This window comes from Bos mutus, chromosome 5 (genome assembly GCF_027580195.1).
Source record: "Bos mutus isolate GX-2022 chromosome 5, NWIPB_WYAK_1.1, whole genome shotgun sequence".
NCBI classification, from domain to species: Eukaryota; Metazoa; Chordata; class Mammalia; order Artiodactyla; family Bovidae; genus Bos; species Bos mutus.
In genome coordinates, this window is record NC_091621.1 from 43,725,625 (window position 1) to 43,734,491 (window position 8,867).

At 43.0% G+C, this 8,867-nt stretch overlaps 1 protein-coding gene across 3 annotated transcripts in view; it reads right to left on the reverse strand.

Moving 5' to 3' along the window:
• SLC11A2 (solute carrier family 11 member 2) overlaps positions 1–8,464 on the reverse strand; it is a 32,227-nt gene extending 23,763 nt beyond the window's left edge. Inside the window, exon 1 of one of the 3 annotated variants that reach the window (XM_070370780.1) lies at positions 8,444–8,464. The gene's annotated coding sequence lies outside the window, so the exon portion shown is untranslated. Of the gene's footprint in view, positions 1–7,117; positions 7,251–8,443 lie in introns of those variants that run through there. The other 2 variants (XM_014482532.2, XM_005908681.3) reach the window with 2 other exon arrangements.
• Positions 8,465–8,867: the final 403 nt, after the last annotated feature.

The window sequence follows — 8,867 nt, forward strand, 5'->3', positions numbered from 1 at the left end:
GGGAATTCCCTATTCCAAATTTCTCATCAAAACACTGAGTCAACAAATTATAAGCTCCATTGCTTGCAGTATCTAGAGAACATAATTACAGCAAGGAATGGAGAGTCAGTAGGCTCTGGGTGCTGCCCAGTGTTAAGGTCTTCACGAAAATCCAACACCCATACAGAAGCAGTAAGTTAATATAAGACCACTCTGCTCTCTAGGACCATACCACCAGGTCACTTCAGTCATTAAATTACATTAAGAAATAGATCAAGTGGAGATACAAGCAACAAGATTCAACCCTGCAGTACTCGGACAGTTATGATTAACAATGTGCCTTGACTTTCTAGCTCACCCCCAACCACTAAGTGTCACCTTCTCTTAAAGCCAGTAATTTCCTCCTATCAAACAGCCATCGACAGCAGGGGGAAGAAAAGGCACTCACGGGTCAATGTATTATAACTATTTTATCCCATTCCTTATCAAAAAAGTTTTAAGACTGTTTTACAAGATAAGAATGCTAATTACATTTTCTGTCTAAATGTCAAAAGTCTACATATCCTTTGACCCAGCAATTCCATTTCTAAGAATGCATAATAAAGAAACATTTGTACAGGAAGTATCAGCATATGCAAGAATATTTCCCACAGCACTGTTTGCAGTGTCAAAAGACTAAGACAACTACGACATTCATAGAATGGAACACTGTAAACAAGGGAGATCTAAACGGACTGACAGGAAACAGTCTCCAAGATACACTGTGAAGTTAAAGATACAATTTATAGAACTCTATGCTATCATTTATGCAGCAAAAGAGAGAGATTGAGAAAATACATGTACAGAGGAAATCCAAAGGACATGCCCAAAACTGGTAATGCCAACTCCAAGAGCAAGGAGTGGAGGAGCACAAACGAGGTCAAGCAAAAGGACCTCTCATGAAAATACACTGTGTGCAGTTTTACAATTAAAAAAAAAAAAAAATTGCCAAGTAAATGCATCATTTATTTTTTAAAAACATAAAGATCATGCAGATTTACTCAGTTCCCCAACAAACACCTCAGGAACCTTCCGTTTTTCAACGAACACTTCAGGGACCAATTCTCTCTGATGGAGCTTCTGCAGTGGATTCCCAGAGAGCTGAAGCCTCAAGCTTAACTTACTACTACTTGGACTTAGTGCGCAAACAGCCATGCTCTGAAATTGTGATTTGGAAGTTTCTCCTGAATCCAAAGAAATAAAAAAATCCTCCTCAGCAAATCCTCCTCCTCACTCCCTAAAATGGGTTAAATGGCCCTCTTTCATGTTCCCCAAGGCATCTGCTGCTTACTACTATCATATCATGTTATTCTGAAAGCACTTATTCCCTGATACTACTCTTGCAACTTCTCTGCAAGTTTGAAATTACATCAAAATAAAAAGTTATATCCTCCAACACTTACTAGTTATAAAAACTTATGAAATTTAATTCACAGTAATTCCAGGTGTTCTCTTGGCATTTACAAGAACTCTAGAAGAACAGTGTGAATAGCCCAAAACTGGTTTAAAAATCGCCAGCAAGGAAGTGTGAAATACTGAATATTAAATACATACAACTTCAACTTTTCCCCCCACGGCTAAAAAAATGCTTGAATTTAAACTAATATTTTTCTTAGAAAACTCTCTTATAGAGAGCAAGGGTACCCCAAGCCATTTCATTGATCTTAGGAGCTGTTGCAAAGGTCTCCCTAAAATTAATTTGAAGTTTTGGAGAGGACTGTTTTTTGAACTGTCCTCTAATTCTTCTCCCCGTCTTTCCCCCATTATATAAATAAAATCAGAGACAGCATTAAGTAGGAAAAGAAGTTTCATAGAGGCAACCATAAAAGTGTGCATGGAATCAGTTGATTAGATATATATGAACAGGAATGTTTAAAGCTGACTGGCAAACCCACCTCTTCTTCCTCAGCCAATACTCAGTGTTCAACATGCTGGTGACAAAGTGGAAACTGCCAGAAACAGGCATTAAAAGTCATACTCAAGTTGTTTATTAGAGAATAAAAAGGAGTTGTGATGAAAAAAAAAATTAAAAAAAGAATTCCATTTGCTTGAAGAAAACATAAAGATTTCTAGATCCTTCTAAAATTCCCTTTTCTCTAAAGGTCTACTTTAAGGCTAAAGTACTTGATAATCTTACTAAACCACTATTATTAATCTAGCTTTTATATTATATAAGATGTTCCTCATGAAGGTGAGCTCCTGCCCCCGTATGATTGAGAGTCAACAAAACTAAAATATTCCGTGGTTCAAACAGAGCTCACTGCTGTCTGAACCTATGTTTTTTAGAAATATCTATTTATTTATTTGGCTGCGTTGGTCTTAGCTGAGGTGCAAGGCACCTTTAGTTGCGGCGTGTGGCATCTGGTCCCCTGACCAGGGATCAAACCCGCCCTGTACTGGGAGCAGAGCCTTTGCCACTGGACCACCAAGCAAGGCCCTGAACCTACAGGCTTTAATAAGGAGTACTACTGGCCATTTTTCAAAATGAGAAACGGTAACTTCCTCTGTTTTTCCACTCCAGGTCAATAAAGCACCCATTTCTCAGTATTTCCATCAAGATATCCATCTAATTGATTCCAAAAATCTCCCCCCACAGTGGATGATGGGAGAGAAATCAGCTTAGAAAAGTCATGTGAATTTCTAAATTATAATTGAGGATGTGAAGTGTGGAATTGCTTTTTAAATTTCAATTTAAAAAAATCCTATTTTTCTCTCATAAAAATGAACTTGATATAAAATCGACATATTGAAAAAAAAAGATAGGTTGGAAAGAGATTACCTCTACTTCCTGACAAAATAACAAAACGAAAAGCCCCTCTGGTTAACAAAAACGCCTTGAAACTCTAATCCTCTCCACCCTAGTGGGTAATACTTCAGTAAGCTGAAAGCCACACAAGCACACCCAGTTCATTGAGTACAAACAGTGCTGCCGCTGTACAAAGTGCTTCACTTACAGAGCATCTCTCTCTCTCTGGCACAAGGTCCACAGACTGTGTTCCTTTTTTTTTTTTTTCATGTTACTGACTTTTTATATCATAGTAATGATCTGCAAATTGGACACATCTCATTTAGTCTTTCAGAATACCACAATTTCAACTCACCAAGTTTGCTGTTTGCCACCTGACTTAGACTTTTGAAAATCTGTTTTATGGTTGAAAGGAAAACCTAACATGGAGAACATCTAATGATTAAGACAGAAGAGAAAGGTTAGGCAGCAATTAGAGGAGAGAGGGGGTAAGATACCAGGAGGAAGAGTACAGTTGATAACAACATCAGCTGCCTGGGTGTCAAAGACGATAACAGTGGGGAGAAATGTGGCCAGGCTGTCAAGAAGTACTGTGCTTTTAGACAAAAATATCACTCATCAGCCAGAGACTTCAGAATTAGAAGGGCCCAATTAGTATCTGTTAAACTGGGCTCTTCACTTTCTCTGCTCAGCCCTCTGAGGCTTAGTCAGGTTCCAAACCTCCTTGCCTGCTTACATGACAGGGCCACTAATATCTTACTTCCAGAAACTACAGCTTGGTCTTTGTTCCTCCCAACTCTCACTGTAAGTTTCCCCTGATTTCCTCCCGATCGACCGATGTTTACAGTAGCATTTCCCTCTGACAGCCCAACCTGGCCTTCTGGGCCTGACACAACTATCTCAGAACACAACTCCAAGCATTGCAAAAATTTCAAAGACAGCTTTACCCTCAAGTAAGAAAGTCTATTAATCTAATCTATACCCACTTCTTGCCTCAGGGGAAAAAAAAAAAAACGTTTTGCCCTTATACTTAAGATAGCTTTTCTCTGGCAGAAGTGAGGAATGATTACCATTAGATTACATTCAACTTATTTATTCCAATGAAAGATACTGGCTCCCTCAATGCAGACTGACCTTAACAATATTAAGTACATATTTTCCCCAAAGTTTCTTTGCTTAAAGCAAAGAAAAATTATCTGTAAAAACAGAAAATATATATAAGATTCTCCAGGCCTCCTTCTACTCTTTGGAACCTGCTGAAATTTCAATAGTTAACTTGCAGCCTCCTTTCATTACCTAGGAATTTTATAGACACTCTATAAATGGATGGAACCAAAGCAAACAAAAATACCCACACAGGATGACCTACTAGTAATAAGAACAAAGACAAGACTGAGAACCCTAATTTCCCAATCTAAGTTTTTACTGGGAGCTGATCCTTACATTAAAAAATGTAAGTTACTCTGATCTTAAAAGTGGAAGAGGAATTAGACAATAAATATATTTTTATCATTCCTGGCCAACTCTTTGACATTCCATTCTGATATTACAGTTTATAATTCATATTTATTGTTTTACTATATCCATGATATTCCTGATGATACCTGGAGGGCTCTTCATGTCTCCAGGGGCCAAAAACGTTAATTGTTCAACATGCGTTTGTTAAATTATCAAGACTAAATGGCACTGGATGGCTGAGACAACAAGGATCTCAGTCTCCTAACTCCTCATATTCTGCACATTCAAATGCTCCCTGTCCTCTTTTCCAAAATATTTATTCAAACCAGACTCACATGATAAAGATGACAACAATATTAAAGAAAAAGGCTTCCCTCTCTGCCTCAAGCACTCAACTCTTTAAAGATATCACTCCCTGTCCTCCTTATTAAAGCACAAAGGTTTCACAATGGTCTTCACTTGCACAAAGCCAACATCAAACTTTCAACACTATACAAATACTAAATTGTCTTAATAAAAAGCTAGCAAACAGGCCAGCATACTTTATGCAGTAAGCCATGTTCTTTTTTTGTAAATCCAAAGTTTCTCATTTAGCGATTAGTTCCCAATTCTGCTACTTATGTAAACAGCAGTTTTCCTGGAAGGGGAGAACTGAAAGACAGAAATGTCTTCTATTAAAGCCTTCCAGATAGTATCAAGAGAACCTCAGAGAAACTTTTAAACTCACAGAAAGAGCCTAAGTCTGTCGGCAGACATTTCTATCTACATACACAGTAAGAAGATAGGGGCTAAAGACGTCTTTGATTTCACAGCACTCACCCAAACTCTTAGAACTAAAAGTCAATTATTAATAGAAAAGATGCTGCTTTGTAAACACCAGTATGTAACCTCACTTCATTGAGTCAAAACTGAACCAAGGACTTCCTGGGTGGTCCATTGGTTAAGAGTTCACTCTCCAATGCAGGGAACGTGGGTTTGATCCCCGGTTGGGTAACTAAGATCTCACGTGCAGTGGGGCAACTGTTGAGCCCATGCCGCAGAGAGAACTCAGCGCATCTCAGCTGATGTAGCCAAATAAATAATAAACAAAAGAAATAAATATTTTTTTTAAAAAATGAACCAAAGCTGCTTAGCTCTGAGGCGTATTCCAAGGGATCACCGCTGATTTCCTAACAGTAGAGTAAGACTTGCGTCAAGCTTCCCCATTCACTAATAAGAAGTGCAGCCAGGCTGCCCAGAAATTCCCCGCCCAAGTCCCATGGCCATCCCGGAAATTTGAGGAACCAAGTGTGCTGCAATCATGGCCTTTTTGGTAGTGGGTCCAAAAAAAAAAACAGTCTGTAGGCCAAGACTGTGAATGAAATATTACTCAATGAAAAACTAAACAGCCAAAGAGGTTTTCATTTACCCAACACAGCTATCATGGACAGATGGTACTGCAGAGCTGGAGTTTCCAACCTGACTTAATGATAAACACCCAGCAGAGAGTCTATAGTCACAAGATGTGAATGGAAAACAGGCCTAAGGGTTCACTGGCCATAGGCTCAGGGGATTCTGAACAAAGAATAAGTAATAAAGTCAGAATTCTTTTAGTGTGGAATCTTTTAGGGGAAAGAAGGCACTTACAGGTAATATTAATAATATTATAACAAAAGCTCCTACATGCTAGGAACTGTTCTAAGCACTTTATGTGTATTAATTCAATACTCATCACCAACTCTTTAAGATACTATCAATCCCCATTTTAAGTATGTGGAAACAAAAGAACAAAGAGCCTAAGAATCCTGCTCAAAGGTTTACAGAGCCCAGAAGTGCTGCAAACTAGTTGGGGTTCAGATTCCACAAGAGTTAAGGGAGAAACACAAGGTCCCCTACTTGCAGCAATATTCACTACAACTATGGCCAGCAAAAGTTTCTGGAAACTTGTCTCCTCTTGCCTCGCATTCCATAGAATTTTTGCTTTTGCTTTTTGCTTTAAAGAGGTGTCACACTCCCTTAACTCCATCACACTTCTTTTGAAAGCAGTGGACGGTATGAGAGTATCTTCACTTTACACACAGGAAAACTCAAGTCCAGGTTATTCAACCTCTTCAATGATGTTCTTTGAAATAGTCTGATATATGAAGAGAATTGGGGGAAACCAACTGAAAACAAAACAAACAAACAAAAAGAGAACGTCCAAAAGTAAACATAGCTGCAACAGCACGAACCTATGAAACCGAACAGATGTCGAGCAGCCAGCCACCCTTCTCACACACGGAGTGCGACAAGGCCCCTACAAAAGTTCCTGAGCCTGGAGGCTGCACAAACAGCCCTAAAACCGATCTACACAGCAGGACTCAGCGGTCTGTCCAGGCCCTTCACACGAAGAGGCCCTTCTTGGATGTCGCCCGTAGTAAAATGAATTCTTTCGCTGAAGTGCGGCGGCGGGAGGCCCAGGAAGCGGACGGGGCATCAGGGCTCCGAAGATAACAAGGAGGCCGAGGGGACCTTGCCCCTCGTCCGTCGGCCTCTCCCGCGGCGTGAAGCGGGGTCAGCAGACCTTCGACCACGGGTCCCGGGACCGCGGCAGGTCCGCCCAGGGGTTCAGCCATTTTCTCTTCAGGTCTCTTTAGGCCGCGGCGGGGAAGGGGCGAGGCCCCTGCGACCTCCGGCGTTCGCTTCCCGCCCCCGCCTCCCGGCGCCCTCCTCTCGCTCTTCCTTTGAAGAACGCGGCTCCATCTGGAACCCGCGTCCAGGCCCTCCAGCCCGCGCCGCCCCTCGCAGACCCGCCTGGCGCCCCGCACGCCAAATACTGGCAGCGGCGCCTGGTCCCAGGCTTGCCCTCGAGCCGCCGGGAGCCCGGGAAAGCGGGGCGCCCGCGTGACCCCTGACCTGGCCCGCTCCCCACCTTACCGGCTCCGCAACCACCTGACAATCGGTCCCCGCTCCAGCGGCTCCATGTCCCTGGAGCCAGCGCCACGCCAGCCTACCCCCTACACGCCCCGCGATTGGCCGACAGGATCGCAGCCGCACGTTCCTATTGGCTGGACTCTCCATATTCGCCGCAGAGGCCAACGCGCGTGGCAGGCTGACTACTGACCCCGAGTCTCCGCCCACTCCATGCTGACTGGGGGCGGGGCCACGGAGGCCTGGGCGGGAGCTGTCTGCGGCTGAGCTAGTGCTGGAGCTGGTCCAACCCACACTGTGTTGTGGAGTCTCCCACCCCGCTAGCAACCTGCGGACGAGTACGTTTCCTGCTGTAGTTCGCCGTGGCCTCGTTAGGCCCTGGAAGACAAGATCATTTCTTCTGAGACACGGCTCTATGAGAGTTCCAGCTCCACCCTGCAAAGTATAGCCACCTCCCGCCCCCAGAACCACATCATAGTATCTGCTGCCCCACCAAGAGCGCCCCACACCTGGGAGGAACCGCGAAGCATCAGCTAGTGCAGCCAGTTCGACTGCATCAGGTGCCCTATTCCGAAGTCTCGGCAATGAATTTTCCTTTCTCCTACTCAGCTGCCTCGCTTCTTCTCCCAAACTTTATTTTCCACCTACCCAAAAGCAGTTCCGCTCCATTCCCAGTTTCAATCGCACATCCCAGTCTTTGTCTGAAGATGACGACCAGGCTAGTGGTGCTTCAGAAGGGAGAAAATAGTCTGACTAACCACCCTAATTTTCTACAATGTCCTTTACAGCTGCCAGAAACATTCTTAGACCCCTCTCTCTACCGGCCCCCACATCGCCCCCATAACCGCTTTCCTTAAAGGTAACCAAGCGTATCTAACCAAGTCACAGACCTAGAGAAGAAAAGCATAAAGCCCTCCAACATGTTTCTTCGTGTAAAAACTGCTAGGAGAAATTTTTATTAGTTGATAAAAGAGTCCAAGAGAAGAGAAAAGGAGGGTTGTGCAAAAAGGAAAATCCAAGTAAAGTACAAACAAATTCAGGGACCAAAAAAACTGATCTGAGCATCATCAGTGATCCGATACAGGCTGGTTTCCATACCGAATTTCTCCTAGGGAGAAAAGAAAAGGTACAAATTAGTTCTGAGAATCTCTCTACAACACATACAGAGTGTTTCAGAAAGGCTTGATGAAGTCCCTCCAGAACAGAACCTTTCCTTTGGGAACTTGTACTGCAACTAGAAAATAAAATGGCTGGAGCCTTCTTATCGCGTTCCAGGTCTGCTCTGGTGGGTAGATTCCCTGGGCTATTATATGCTTATTGCTGGCTACTTACTTAGCTCACACTGTGGGGCATCCTCCTTAAGCTGTTTCTTCATTGTGCAGGCTCGGTCTGACTTTACCAGTGGCGCTCCTGTTTCTTGCCTCTATATAGAGAGACAAGTGCGCCTCCCCTTGGTTAGACAGGCCCCTTACCCTGCTCTGGGCAACACATTGTTAAAGACACTGCAGAGAATTTCAAGAAGCAAACCACACCCTTCAAAGCATAATCAAATTTCATCTTTGACCTGCCATGAAAAGGAAAGCATCATATATCTGCCACTCCTGGATATTAAGGAACAATTAACTGCCTGTGAAAACTTTAATTCTAAGATTTCATCTCTGTCTTATTTCACGGGTGCTCGAGGCAAGCTTGTGTGTGCCAAGTGGTGGAAAGGGGTGGAGTAAGAGGAATTGCTTTCCTTCCCAGATGCCACCCC